The following is a 15,959-nucleotide window of genomic DNA, read 5'->3' on the forward strand; positions in this document are numbered from 1 at the left end:
CGTGGCAAAGTACTGAAGAGATTTGTAACTATGCGCAAGGAGGTGAAGGAATTTTTGATAAACAAGAAGCATAGCTTGGCAGAAAAGTTTGCTAATCAAAAGTGGCTTTTGTTTGTAGCGTATCTTTCTGATATGTTTTCGCAGGTAAACATCTTGATCAAATCTTTGCAAGGACCAAACATTATGTTGGTCGATGTATCTGAAAAACTGATTGCTTTTACGGAAAAGCTGAAGTTGTGGAAGAGGAAGATCGCGTCCCAGAAAACAGCATCATTTACCGTTTTGAATCAGTTACTGGAAGATACGGAGTTATGCTTTGACGATGTCCAGCTTGTCATAGAAAGGCATTTGGGTTCATTGATACAAGAATTTGATTTGATTATCCCTAAAAATGCAAAGGATTTAGAATGGGTAAGCAATCCATTTGCTATTGATGTTGATACCCTGCCTGAAAACTACCAAAGCATTTTTGGGTTTTAAGAGGAGTTTATTGACATTCAGTGCGACAGTGTATTGATAAACTGTTTTAAGAAAGAAACTCTTGGTCAATTTTGGACAAAAGTCAAGAATGAACGTTGTTGGCACGCACGCAGTAAAAGCTCTCCTGCCATTTGTTACTACCTGCCTGTGTGAGAGCGGGTTTTCTGCGCTCACTCACATCAAAACAAAGGAGAGAAATTGTCTTCAGCCTGAAGATGATATAGATTGGCACTGAGCAAGATAGCTCCAAACTTTGACAAAGTTGTTGAAACAATACAAAGTCAAGGCTCACATTAATTAAATTCGACATTTTGTTGTTATGTTTAATCGTGTATTAATTCAACCTTAATATTTGGGTCGCCACAAATAAAGGTTGAGAAGCACTGATGTAGGCCTACATGAAGAAATATCAATAATTGCAATATACTACATATATATTAGGTCACAAAACTGGAACGAATTTATATTTAATGACCAGTCCTGGGACAGAATTAACAAGTTCCAAGTTAAATTCGCCATCGATTTGAATGTTGTTCATAAATCTAATGGACATGTTTCGTTCGTTTACGTTGATGTAACGTTATGTTTGATACCTCAGGAGCAAATATGAAAAACTTCAAATCCACTTGGAGAATCAATGAATCAACACTTGAAGACTCAATTGGATGATGCCACAGATCCTGATGGAGATTCTGAGATTTTTTTAAACTTTTCTCGACTGTCATCGTTACATCTTGTCTGGTGGCTCATGACGCAACAGAAGCAGCGCGCCATCGACCTCCCGCTATGTTAATGACCAGTCTGTGTTCTTGTTGCTTGTGCTAAATAATCACGTTTCGTTTTCTGTCATTCCTCACTTGATGATCTCATCCAATTTTTTGTCATGTTCTTTCTGCGGAAGGCTATCCAACACTTTATTACCCGACAATTGCTACATTATTTCAGTGTTCTTTGGTAGGCTACCGAGCATCTTATTACCCGACAATTGCTACATTATTTCGGTGTATTGGCATGTTCTGTTAATTGTTTCAATTACCTGATGGATGGATCTTCCAATAATCCACTGTCTGTACAAGAAAACGCCAGTGGTCTTGTTGCAGCGACGCTGGTTATGTAGTACAATCTATTTGAATAAGATTTATAATAATACAGTTTCGGGAGAGAGTTTGCTTTTTTATACCAAAGACAGGCAAGACACAACAATAACACAGGGTTGAGCATTACAACAGTATATTACATATTTACAAATAGTTCAACATTCAAACGTTTTCGACTTAACTTAAGTCCTCATCAGGAATCTGTAAATAATTATAAACTACAATAAATTTCACTTCTTGACAGTGACTACCGTAACTAACTAACTAACTAACTAAAAGCATCGAGAAACACGCACGATTAAAAGCACTGGAGTGGAAAACATACAGACAGACGAAAAATTACATTAAGAAAAGGCAACTGCATGACTAAGTTACAAACGAATTTGCACCACGGAGTACGTGATACAACTAGGCTAATAAATATTGAGGAGAATGGAGGCGCCACCGGCAAATAATTGTTTGTTTAGATTTCTGAGAATTCCAACCAAAAAGAAAAGGCTGAAAATGAGTTAAATGTGAAGCATTGCTTGTCCATTCCGTTTGTGGGAAAAGAATCCAAAACGTTTGCTCGTAAAATCGGACAGTTTATGAAAAATAAATTTGATGTGGACGTTTTTCCTGTTTATAAAACATTTAAAATTAGTTCGTATTTTCAACTAAAGTCCCAGACGCCTTCGTCTCTCTGCTCAAATGTCGTATATTGTTTTACATGTCCGTGTGATTCGGCATTGACGTACATCGGTATGTCCACCAGACATTTGACCACGAGAGTACGGGAGCATCTGAACTTTAGAGACTTAAAGAAAAGTGCCATCAAGGACCATATCATGGATTGTTCTTTTTGCACAGATCAAAAATTCTCTGCTGACTCATTTAAAATTTTACGCAAAGGCAAATCCCAATTTGACACAAAAATTCAGGAAGCGTTGTTAATCAAACGCTACAATCCAAATCTAAACAAACAATTATTTGCCGGTGGCGCCTCCATTCTCCTCAATATTTATTAGCCTAGTTGTATCACGTACTCCGTGGTGCAAATTCGTTTGTAACTTAGTCATGCAGTTGCCTTTTCTTAATGTAATTTTTCGTCTGTCTGTATGTTTTCCACTCCAGTGCTTTTAATCGTGCGTGTTTCTCGATGCTTTTAGTTAGTTAGTTAGTTAGTTACGGTAGTCACTGTCAAGAAGTGAAATTTATTGTAGTTTATAATTATTTACAGATTCCTGATGAGGACTTAAGTTAAGTCGAAAACGTTTGAATGTTGAACTATTTGTAAATATGTAATATACTGTTGTAATGCTCAACCCTGTGTTATTGTTGTGTCTTGCCTGTCTTTGATTTATAATAAGTTGGTGTCATTACTGATATATATAAAATTAAGTTTTGACTTTTATAAAGTGATCTGTTGATTTTCCTCTGAAAGTGAAAATGCAAGAGGTTACTGTGAACACAATCTTGTGGTTCATATATAACAAGATGGACTTGCTGACAAGTGACCTTGTTATTAAACTGGTCACTGATCATTATGATGATCCTTCTATTGAAGAAGCTAAGGATGTCCTGTATGCGATAGTTCCTGAACGTCGGAATGTAAAAAGAAAGGGAAGTGGTAAGTCTCTTGCTAATGTGAAAGATATTTTGGAGATCTTTCACCAATGCAATGAGCATCTAAAAGACCAAAAAGTGCTCTTTGTCACTGCTACTTGTGACTACCACCGGATCCACCACTGGATCTGAAAAGTATAGATGTTGCAGTATAGATAGATGTTGGCATAATAAAATAACCTCCTTGCAAATAGATGTTCATCAACTGAAAGATGCTCAATTGGTGACAAATAATCTGAGTGAGCAGGTAAAAGAATTGAGGTCTATGGTATCAGAGGCCACAGCATTTATAAAAAAGAATTTAAAGACTTGTACTCAAAACACCTCTGGTGATACTGGAAAGAAAAATTATAGGACCTATGCAGACAAAGTGTCTTCCAATATTGGTAACCCAGCTGCATCCACTTCTTCAAGTGATGTTAGAGCATGTATAGCATCTCCTAAAATCAACTCTGAAGTACAAAATAATGAAATAATTCATTGCTTGACAGAAAGTGCTTCAACATATAATTGCAGAGGTTTTGGTTCTTCTGTTGATGAAGTCAGAAACTTTTGCAAAAAGTATGATGTCATATTCCTCCAAGAAACCTGGCTCTCTAAACAACAGCTTGATTGTCTCAACAATCTCAGTGAAAATCATCATTTTCATTCTTTTTCTCCAATGAATGATGAAGATGGCTTTAGAACTGGTAGGCCATTTGGTGGCACTGCCATCCTATGGAATAAGAATCTAAATGCTGACAAACTTACAAGTCAAAATGGCATCACAATAAATTTTGAAAGCTCATCACTATCTGTTTTGAATGTGTACTTGCCATATTGTTGCATCTTCAAGCCAGCTAACGGAGTGGAAGGTCTGCACGTCATGGATGATGAAACTAAAGACTAGCTGCTCTCTAGCAGCCTTCCAGTGTAGTCCGGGAACATCGTAAATCTGGGGTGGTAAAAGGATAGACCCTCGGCCCCAGAAGCTCAGACGACGACGACGACGACGATTGTTGCAGTGACAATCATGATGATTTTGTTGATTATCTTGGCAATCTGCAAGTAATGTGCAATGATCTCAGTGGCAGTGATCTTATCATACCTGGAGATTTTAATGCTAGCAATACCAATGCATTTGGTCCTCTTCTGGATAGCTTTTGTGAAATCAATCTTTGTATTTAGTACATTACGACTCAGCTCTTCGGAGTTGAGTACCGTATCTGCTTTGTTTCTACTTTTTATGTATGATTGTGTAATATGGACCATCTTGAGTGATGCAAATAAATAAAATAATAAATAAAAATAGGTGCAATCAACGTAAAGAGTTGATTGGGTGGTACAGAACATATAGATAGCGAGTAGAAGGTTGCTCATAGCTCAAAGCTGCAGTTTTTTGTCTGACACTCATCAGGAACTGTCGTCAGAATAAAATAAACTTAAATGTGGTGAAGAATTTATATTAAAGGGAAAGAAGACTTAAAATCCATATAAACTGCAGTTTTGAGCAACCTTCTGTTCGATAATAAACGTAAAGTAATGTAGCCTAAACTCAGTGGCGTAGCTAGGGAATGTGCCGCCCGGGGCGGATTCAGATTTTGCCGCCCCTTCAAGAAAAAGCATGTGAAAATGAAATTTTTTTAATTGACTTAAAGTGGAATTATTGCATGTTTTGAACCAGTAGCGTAGCCAGGAATTTTGAAAGGGGGGGTTTCAAGGGCCGGCAGGCGAAGCCCGACGGCGTCCTCGCCAAAGACGACACCCAGCGGCGGGGGGTCTGGGGGGCCTCCCCCAGGAAATTTTGAAAAATTACTTTGGATTTGGTTCATTCTGAAAGCATTTTCAACAAAAATGTGGGTATAAATCTCCTAGTATAAATATTCTTGTAAAATAGTGCTGTCCGGTGGCATAGCAAAAGGATAAGATCATGTTTTCTTGGGAATTTTTCGGTAACTTAATAAAGCTAAGTCTCTATGTTTTCTTGTTGCTAATTCCTGGCTGAGATATTTGAATGTTTGGTATTGGCAAAACTCGCTCTTTTAATGGAGTTTCGTTTAAAATTAGGCAAACTTTGTTTTAGAGGCATAGAGACTGAAAGCATCATTCTCAATATCGTGACGTCACATGCGTGCCAAAGGGGGGGTTGTAACCCCCAAACCCCTCCTCCCCTTGGCTACGTCACTGTTTTGAACGTTGCCATTCTGTTTGCTTTTATTTTCCGTGTACTTTTGCATTATCAAGAAAAAAAAACGTCCTGTCTGAAAGTGCCGCCCTCCAGACGTGCCGCCCGGGACGGTCCGCCCCCCCCCCCCCCTAGCTACGCCACTGTAAGTAAACTACATTACAAACTTTACTTTTATTAATGTTTCTAGGCCCCCAAACAAAAGAACATGAAAAGGCGTCGATTTACAACACTAGATGTCGTTACAGAGACTAGTTGAAGAGACCTTCGAACAAAGGTTATCCCAACTCTGCTAACAACACAATAAAATTTTATTATCGGGGGCATTGAATTTTACGTTGATACAGCGTCGTCTATCGTTGATAGTTTGTCGTCATCACACAAGCAATCCATGTCGTAACAGTCAACGGATAACATCAATTTATTATAAAATGATATCAAATAAATCACATTTCTCAAACATCGATCCATGTTGTTGAGGTAAATGCGATTGCAAACGTCATCACAGTCAACCCAGACCGTACCAATCTTTAATCAGTGGCTCACCCACAGTGTCCTTCATCTGGTGTAATATTTAAGCTCTCGTAAGTGTAGTTTCGCTCTACAAACTGGAAGATGCACAAATGCCTTCCAGCAATCATACTCTTTAATTACTAGTTACTCTTTTCGTTACAAATGCTTAGCGAAGCAAAACTGTGCTTTATTTTACTTGTGTCGTTTTACTCAGGGTTTCCATATTGACGATTTTAATGCCAAATTCGATAAGTTTGGCTTTTTTTGGTTGTCAGACCACTCGGCATACTACAACTCAGCAAGTACTTTTCAACTACTGTCCAAACTCAGCGAATGAGATTTTTACCAAGCATGGGACTTGTTTGGTTGTCGCTTGCTAAATTGAATTTGCTTGTGACAAGTTTCGGTTGCTCAGTTGCATAATTTGCCAACTTTAGCCACTAGCTGAAATGATTCTAGCTCAGTTGTCACTTACTCAGTTCACAACTGATAGCTTGTAGGAGACTCTTATTGTTCATGTGTTTGGCTATTTTCGGTTTGGCATGTGGCATTTTTTGGAAGTTTTTTATTGTCATTTTAAATTAAAGCTTAAAAAACCCTGTTTTAACTATTATTCCATATTTAAAGTAAATATATGAGGAACTACAAGTAACAAATTATCGTGTTACCTCTCCGAATCTAAAATTGCATTGTGGGCCAGTTTTGTCAATTGCTGCATTTGTCCATTGCCTTCCTGATTTTCTTCGCAAATCTGTGTCTGTTGTTCTTTCCCTTTTGTTGGTGTCAAATTTGTATGTTTACTTTGCCGTTCTGTAGCCTACATGTTTGCGCCAGCAGCAAAAAATAAATTGAATTGTTGAAAAGCGTAATGCAAGATAACTGATAACAGCAAATATACATGCCCAAACCCATAGCATCTTTTTACAAATTGGGACTAGGTGGGCAAATTTTCAAAAAAGGGCAGTTTTAGCGCGAGAGTTATGTTGAAAAGGGCACTTTTCGCGCGTAAATGATGGGAAAAAGGCAAGCGTAAAACACGTAAGCTTAAAAATTTAGATTTCCCGGGCAAATTGTGGGTAAAAAGGCATATCGTCAGACTAATAAAATAATGGCGTAACTCATTTTTTCTGGTTTTGAGATAATCGAAAAAAACTGTCTACACAGTTGTTTTTATCATATTTATTATACAGTTGAACGAAAATAGCATGTCGACACAAGTACAATGAGCATGTATACTTTGATTTGCTTCATTTTGCATCCCATAATGTGCTGGGCTGACTTAGGCCATTTTCCGAATGCACTACATGACTTAGGCCATTTGATATTTTGAGTTTATCAATATGATTTTTTTAACGGTGACATAATAACAGTGATAATATGGCTAGAATTAACAGGAAAATCCCTAATAGCAACTCCAATCTAATGATAGGAGTTATATTTTATGCTAGACTGCATATTTCGCCTAAAAACCGTCAGAGTTGGCAAGACAAGCTGAATAAATTAGATCAGTGATGAGGCAAATTATCAAAAAAGGAGTGGCACAATGTTGGCATAACATGCTACATAGATTGGAGATCACTGTATTTCCTCAATTTGACTGGAAGATGGCTTGAAAAAATAGGAATCCATGTAGTGTCGCCTAAGTTTGTTTGTGACCGCTGTGGCAGATCCTCTTACTGTGCAGCCTCACATAATGGGGCCTTGTACAATACCTTTCCACTGCTTTCATGATTCAGGCCTCTAAGATCATGAACAGTGGGATCTCCAACTTTCATTCCAGGTCTGATACTCAACAAGCATCATCCATAGATTTTCATAAAATCACTGTGTTGCATCCTCTGTACATTGCTGGGATGCGGTCTGATCCTGGATGAAAATTCGTAATCTCTCGTCGTAAAAATGTCGTTTGCCAATTTTCCCTCGATAGTAGGCCTACTATGCATGCTATCGCACTCCATTTGAATGTGACCAGCCACGAGGTACTTCTGAATAATAGTGATGGCATGCTTCCATGCAAGGGCACAGTAGGCACTACAAACATTAGAGTTTCTATTTTGATATACACACCAATCACTCCAAATAACTATCTCCTCCAGACCGGGGCTTCCAGAAATTATCCGTTCGAAATGATTAAACTGCAAGAAAGCGAATACTTCACTGCGTAAGTCACCTTCTGTTTCATTCTAAATAGAGCAATAAGCATCTTTTGATTCAAGACTGAACAGTGTAAAATTGTGTACCTGCAGCTTGGTTTTATAGTACATACTGCTTGCCTTAGTTTTGGGACACAAAAGTACAGCCTGTGAATCCATTGTCCATACGGATTTTACTGTGCTAGAAGACTCTTTGTCTTTCGTCTTCTTATCTCAAGCTTCATTCTTCAACTTGATATTGTTATCGTATTGTTCCTTGGTAATATTACTGTGTTTGAATGAAACACACACGTCGCACTGATCCTTACGTGGTATGAACAGAGCACCCGGAAGCCCGTTGCAACCAGTTCCTCTGAAGCTGCACGTTTCGATCTTATTGGACCGCAGTGGACAAAGATCTGGCCAAGAGTGTGTGCGTAGCCCTCGCGTAGACACGAACACCTTAAACAACCATACAAGCGAATGGCCTTTGTCTCAATTTAGACTTGGACCAAACAAAGCCCAATGGCGATGATATCACGGGTAACTTGGGCAAGCTTGGAAGAGTTGGAAGCTTCCAGCCCGGTTTCACGCATTGGCGGCGGATCTATGATGATCGTCTCCCAGTGCCTTTTGCCCACGTCTTTTCTATCATAAGACTGGGCCTCCCGGGGACATGGGGCCTCCAAAGCCACATGATACGACATTACCATCCAAAACCAAATTCAATTTGAAGACAAACCAATACTCGGACACGAGCTGGAGCCGACGATGAAGACGGAGAAGCTCTCATCATAAAATACTTCACTAAAATAGGCTGTGCTCAATTATCGTATTCCTGATGATTCAGCAAGCTCTTTGTCTTGCCGATGAAGTTGGATTATGGTAGTTTCAGGGTTCAAGAATTTCTTCTTTCTGTACGTCGTGACCTTTCTACAGTAATGGGAATCTACAGTAGGCAAGGCATTGAGAAATTTCACCAAGAAGTGATTTTCCTTTTTTCCCATTTTAGCACATTTACCTACACATAAAAGTCAATTCAAACGTTTTAAAACCTATATTTTCCTTCTCCCATCAGTGAAACTCAAGAATGATGGAGAAGAACCAGCAACGAGCTTATAAAGTTGTTAAGTGTGATATTAAGCTGAGAATTAATTAAGTATCCAACAATGGCTTTCTACAAAAACCTGCCTTGGGTGCAAGAAGACTCCGAGAAACGGTGCATTGAGAAGATCTGACCTGTATCACAGTGTGAGGTGATAAGTCGCGCTACCAGAGTGCTAGGAAAATGAAGCTTCTCAAAGGAACAGAAAAAAAAAACAGATTGATTTAAGTAGGGTACCGGTAGTTATTTGGAAATGGCCAAGATCACGATACATAGAATAGAAAAAAACATAATTATTTTGTGCTAAATTAATCGTCTAGACTTGTGATGAAGTGGAAGCTCTATTTCTGTACAATTTAGATCGTGGTCTTCTAACCATCTGCTCTGTTGGATGAAAGCTTAATATCCAGCAAACAATTAAAAAGGTTTGTAAAATGGCCTAAGTCATGCGTTTGAGTTAGGCCATTTGACAATTTTACGAAAATACCACTTTCTCTTTAACGTAGGTCTTAGAAAATTATATGGCAGATGCGCTACATGTTAGGGACCCACAAAACACTAATATCTCAATTTCATCAAAAAGTGAGTTACGCCATTATTTTATTAGTCTGACGATATTATACCTAGACTAAACTTTTGAGACCCATAATTGATTCCTATATTTATCCCCGCCCACAATATTTTGTAAATAATAATTTGTAATAAAATTTAATCTAGAAACATAGCCTATAGTTGCAGAGGTCTCTTGTACAAGTTGTACAAAAGTAAAAAGAAACAACTATGATAATAGTCTATGAAACACAACTGCTAAGATATAATAATGAGTTGAATCTTTGCAGAATTATAATACATAATTCTGAAGAGCTGGTTTTTTATTTTGATGAAAATCAGAAAACAAACTTCTATAATTCAAACATTTAGAACCTCACACAAAATTTGAAGTAGGCTACTCACAACACAAATTGATAATTAATCTGCTTGAATGGAACATTAAGGAATAGGATATTAAGGTAAGGCTCATAAGTTCTAAATGTATGCTAAAGCTTTCCATTTAACTGTTCATTCTTTAACTTGGATCTAACTCAAGACGGACTACCGTACATAGTCCGTCTTGATCTAACTTAAACAAAAATTTAGTCTTAAAAATTTCCCACCTAGTTTCAAACTAGGGGGGCAAAGAAAGGGCCAGGGGGGCAAGCAAAGGGACTAGGTGGGCAATTGCCCACCTAGTTTATATGTGAAAAGATGCTATGGCATACCTGGGGTGGAGTAGGTGGATTGGGCCATGTATTTCGTGTTGGCTTAGTCTATAAAACAACATTGTTACAGCAATTGCTTTGACAGAGCAATGCAAAACATATTAAATGCCTTAATATACGTCGTTAACTACTAAAACATGTTTAAGGGGGGGGGGGGGGCATGGCCCAATGCCCCCCCCCCTGCGTACGCCACTGGTCATAATCATAGCATCTTTTTACAAATTGGGACTAGGTGGGCACATTTTCAAAAAAGGGCAGTTTTAGCGCGAGAGTTATGTTGAAAAGGGCACTTTTCGCGCGTAAATGATGAGAAAAAGGGCTTTTTTCCCAAGGATAAAACACGTAAGCTTAAAAATTTAGATTTTCCAGGCAAATTGTGGGTAAAAAGGCGTATTATACCTAGACTAAACTTTTGAGACCAATAATTGATTCCTATTATGTAATAAAATTTAATCTAGAAACATAGCCTATAGTTGCAGAGGTCTCTTGTACAAGTTGTACTAAAGTGATCACTTCATCATCTTATCATACGTTTTACCGTAGTTGTTGATCTTACGTTAGCTGTTGATCATACATTGTAGCTGCTGTTGTTTTAGCACTATCTCAATAGTATTCAGTATGAATGAAGACAAACATCATATTCATGACTTGCAAGTTTTATCCACTTGGAAAGTAGACAGTTTGAAGGATTTTTGCAAACGTTATGGTTTAAGCAGGGCCGGATTAAGGCGGGGGCTGATGGGGCTGCAGCCCCAGGCCCACCAAAAAAATAGGCCCACCGATAACAACTTACTAAGAGCAACTGACATGGTTATTATCAGGATCGAAAAAATAAAGGACGAAAATCATAGAACGAATGCTAACTGTGTAAACCAGTGGTTCTTAACTCATTTGCCAACAATTAAGCCTTCGTCTGATACACGTTGGGAGGCACACGATATGACGTTATACATGCGCTAAGAAAAAGTTATCAAGCAGTTTTCCAAGTCTTGAAAGCAATGTCTGATGACAATGACGAACAATCACAGACTAAAAAAACAGCCAAGGGGTTTATCTTGTCAATGGAAAAGCTTGAAACCGCTATTTTAATTGAGTTATGGTCTTGCATAATGAAACGGTTTCATAAAACTAGTCGGGCGCTACAGGATAGCAAAATTACTTTGAATAAGGCAACAAATCTGCTTCAGGGTCTACATATCTTTGTTCAAAAATTTAGATCCCAATTTCAAAAACTCAAAGAAAAGGGTAGAGCAGGGCTACTCAACTGGCGGACCGCGGTCCGAATCCGGACCTTCTGGGGGTTGATGGTGGACCTTGAGCTTTTGGAAGAATACCCTCTGTGCCACGTTTCAGGTCTTTTTTAAACATATTTCTACTGAGAGGAAGCAATTTCTACTGTGATTATCCTAGTTGCTTGGGGTCTTCGACTCCCAAACTCTCCAATACTTCCTCAGAAATCTAATTCGAGTTACATTTTACCTAAGAAAGTGATTTGATAAAATAGTTTAGCTTTCGTGGTTGCGTGTGAAATAACTTGTTCACCGGACCGCTAAAAATGCACAACTTGTCAAACTGGACCTTTGTTAAGATTAGTTGAGTAACCCTGGGGGAGAGTATCAAGTGGCTGTCATCATTATATTGAATGAAGAAATTTCAAGAAGAAAGAGAAGAAAAGTATGCTTGGATAGCGAAGGTGGATCTGAAGACACATCAGTTGATCCATCGAGCAGATTCAAAGTAGACTCATATTTGCCAATCATTGACCAAATTATTTTGTGTATGAAATCCCGAATTGCAGCATACGATCGTCTTCAAATAAGATTTTCGTTTCTGGCGGAATTAAACACCATGTCTAACTGCAAAATTGAAGAGAGTGCTAAAACATTGCTTCACTATTATCCAGATGATCTAGATTCTGGAAGAATCACTGCCTGAAGAGATGATTCATTTTTCCGCACTGCTTAAACAACACTATTTTAACAGCGAATGCAGCAAAGAAACTCGAATGTTTAGATTCATCAATGAAAATGAGTTTAGGCCTATGCATGCATTTTCTAACGTATTTGTTGTAGGCTACTAAGAATGTATCTTTGTCTGATGATTTCTAATTGTTCAGACGAGCGCTCATTTTCAGTGCTTAAAAGAGTAGAGAATCAACTGCGTTCATCCATGGGCCAGAAAAGGTTGCATTCCTTAGCTCTACTCTGCATTGAAAACAAAATTTTGGAAAAAATAGACACCGATGATGTTATTACCAACTTTGCTTTGTTTAAATCCAGAAAACATGTCATTTGAATGTGTTCAATAAGTAAATACTGTACTTCGGGTATCATTTTTGTTATTTCATTTTAATTCTGATTGGTACAATGAGGGGAATGAAATATAGGCCTCAGATTACCAATAGCCCCAGGTCCATGAAAACCTTAATCCGGCCCTGGGTTTAAGTGTTAGCAAAAAGACCAAGGATCAACTGATTGCTTTGGCATATTCTGCCCAAGTTATGAAAGTGGAGCCTTCGACAGATAAGCAAAATTCATTGCTTCAATTAAAGAAAGAATACACTGACATTTTAAACCTTTCAAACGGAGACACAATTGTCAATCCACTTGGTCTTCCTGATGATGTGTGGATGGCAGAAAGTGCTGCAGTACCTCTGTGGCCCTATATTCAAGAAGCTGGGAATTTTTGTTCACCACCTCAACCAAGGCTTATGAGTATTTGGAAAGTGAGTGGATGAAACAGGTTTACTTCTTTCGGTCGGGCAAATATTGTTTGTTCAAGTCAAAGTGTACTCCATCACAGCGAGTTAATGACATTTCCCACTGCATGTGGATTTGTGTGAAGCATGCAACTGGCTCTATAATGCAGGCATATTGTTCCTGTACTGCTGGGTAAGTTGTGCACGAAATAAGATTGTTGAAGTCTTACTTTTACCAATCATGATGATTCTTCTACTTCCTTGTTGTGTAACACATTTAAGCTAGTTTGGTTGGTTTGGTTTTAATTAAATCTTTATCCTCGGCCTCACAATGCCTTTGATATATAGGTTACTTCCTGGTAATTTCATATACTTGATGATGTCCGGCGCTAACGTTAACCACTGGGTCATTGAGGCGGATGAGGTAGTTTAAAGTTAAACAAAAATCCATTGCCAGAAGATATAATTATGTATTTTTTGCAGTCTTTCTGGAACTTGTAATCATATCACTGCCATGTTGTTTCAGATTGAACAAAAAAATTCATTACCATGCACCTCCTTGCCGTGCATGTGGGATGTTCCTGCAGACAAAACCAAGGTGTCGCCTATTATGATCAATGATATGAACTTCAAAAAGAGCATTCATGGAAAAACAAGTAGGTTATTGTATTACTCTATTGGTTTTGTCATCGAAATTAATCAAAAAGAGTAAAAGATCAGCCGAAAACACATCTACTCCGAGTTTGCAAGTAGGCTACAACTTAAATGTAGCTGTTGGTGGGCGATTCGTCTATTAGATGATTCTGAAGAGCTGGTTTTTTATTTTGATGAAAATCAGGAAACAAACTTCTGTAATTCAAACATTTAGAACCTCACACAAAATTTGAAGTAGACTACTCACAACACAAGTTGATAATTAATCTGCTTGAATGGAACATTAAGGAATAGGATATTAAGGTAGGCTCATAAGTTCTAAATGTATGCTAAAGCTTTCCATTTAACTGTTCATTCTTTAACTTGGATCTAACTCAAGACGGACTATATAGTCCGTCTTGATCTAACTTAAACAAAAATTTAGTCTTAAAAATTGCCCACATAGTTTCAAACTAGGGGGGGCAAAGAAAGGGCTAGGGGGGCAAGCAAAGGGACTAGGTGGGCAATTGCCCACCTAGTTTATATGTGAAAAGATGCTATGCCCAAACCAGGTTAAAACATAACAAATGTTAGCTTGTAGGCTACCAGCAAAAAGTTTGAAAATAGTATGTTTAGCTTTGTCATGTTGGGTCGATAGTGTAAACAAAAGGCAGGCTTCCGATCTTGGATTATATTACTATAGTTATAAGAAAAAGTACCACCATAGCCAAGTTGTAACTCTTTCATACAATGGCTACATGGTTAGTGGTTACGGTAATATGGATTTGTAGGAATAGCAGGTCCAGGAGAGCAGGTAAATGATATTTCTTGGAATCAAACAAAACTGCAGCTATAAGCAACATCTTGCTCGATAATTAATGTAAAGTAATGTAAACTACAACACAAACTTTATTTTATTAATGCTTCTAAGCCACCAGGTTAAAAAAAGTTAAAAAGGGTGTCGATTTGCAACACTAGATGTCGTTGAAGTGGCCTTGAAGCAGAGGCTACGTCAACCCTTTGCTAACAACACATTAAAACTTTATTATTTGAAGCATTGGACTTTTGTTGATACTTCGTCGTCTATCGTTGAAATCATAAATCAATAACATCTTTCAAACGCGGATCCTTGTTCTTGAGGTGATTTCGATCGTCATCAAAGTCAACCCAGGTCGTATCCATCTTTAACCAGTGACTCACCTGCAGAGTCTTTGATCTGGCGTAGCGTATTTCAAACGTGGATCATTGTTGAGGTAGATGCGATCACCATGAAAGTCAACCCAGACCGTACCAATCTTTAACCAGTGGCGCACACACAGACTCCTTCATCTGGTGTAATATTCGACCTCTTCTAAGTGTAGTTTTGCCTTACAAACTGAGTGATGCACAAATGCATCCAGCCATTGTACCATCTTTTGATTGCTAGTTGCTCTTTCGGCTACATATACTTTGCGAGGCAAAACTGTGCTTTATGTTACAGTGTCGTTTCACTTTATAGCCAGGCTAGCGAGCCGCAAGTTGTTTGTTTCTGATGGCGAGTTTAGTCTTATGATTCGTGTTTTGTTGCAGAAATTGTAATTCAATCATTTTTCTTTTGTTACACATTCAAGAAGAATAACTGTCTTTGTTCAATCTTAAAATTTACTTGAAAGAAAGCTACTACATCCAAATATTCATTGTCAGTGTTGCAGGATGCCTTCAAGCAAAACTAGTATTTATCTATTAAAAGTCGGTTCTAAATGAAAAAAAAGCAAAGAAATCAACAATACCACAATTTGTACATAGCATAATTCCTCGCCACTGCGAAGCAAAACTAGTCTAATTTTGCGGCAATAACCCCAAAACTGGCAACCCTTAAAACTTGTCAGGTACCGTATTGTTAAACATTTTTATGGGTTATTGAATAATAATCTTTAACCTCAATATAACCCAAACCAGTGTAAATGGAACTGGCAACCCTGACAATAGATATTTAGGAGTACTGGTTACAAGTCACTAAATTAAAAAAAACATCTGGCAACACTCTTAACCAATAAACTGATTCGAGGTCACCTACAATGTAGCTTATCTCGATGGCTACTTTTAAATACGACTTATCAAAGTTAAAAAACTTAATATGGCAATACTGTTAACAATAAACTTAATTTGAATTTTTTTTTGAAATTATTTCATTAAAAATTAATAAGTTAAATAAACAAACTTACTTTTGTTGATGTTTATCGACCTCAAGTTGAAAAACATAAACAAACCTTGGTTTGATAATATTATAAACA

The 15,959-nt window shown here is 37.8% G+C and overlaps 1 protein-coding gene across 1 annotated transcript in view; it reads right to left on the minus strand.

Annotated features, from left to right (window-relative positions):
• The window catches only part of LOC145765718 (uncharacterized), a 1,283,504-nt gene that overhangs the window by 415,159 nt on the left and 852,386 nt on the right, over positions 1 to 15,959 (minus strand). The gene's annotated exons all lie outside the window — the stretch shown is intronic.

This window comes from Aplidium turbinatum, chromosome 2 (genome assembly GCF_918807975.1).
Source record: "Aplidium turbinatum chromosome 2, kaAplTurb1.1, whole genome shotgun sequence".
NCBI classification, from domain to species: Eukaryota; Metazoa; Chordata; class Ascidiacea; order Aplousobranchia; family Polyclinidae; genus Aplidium; species Aplidium turbinatum.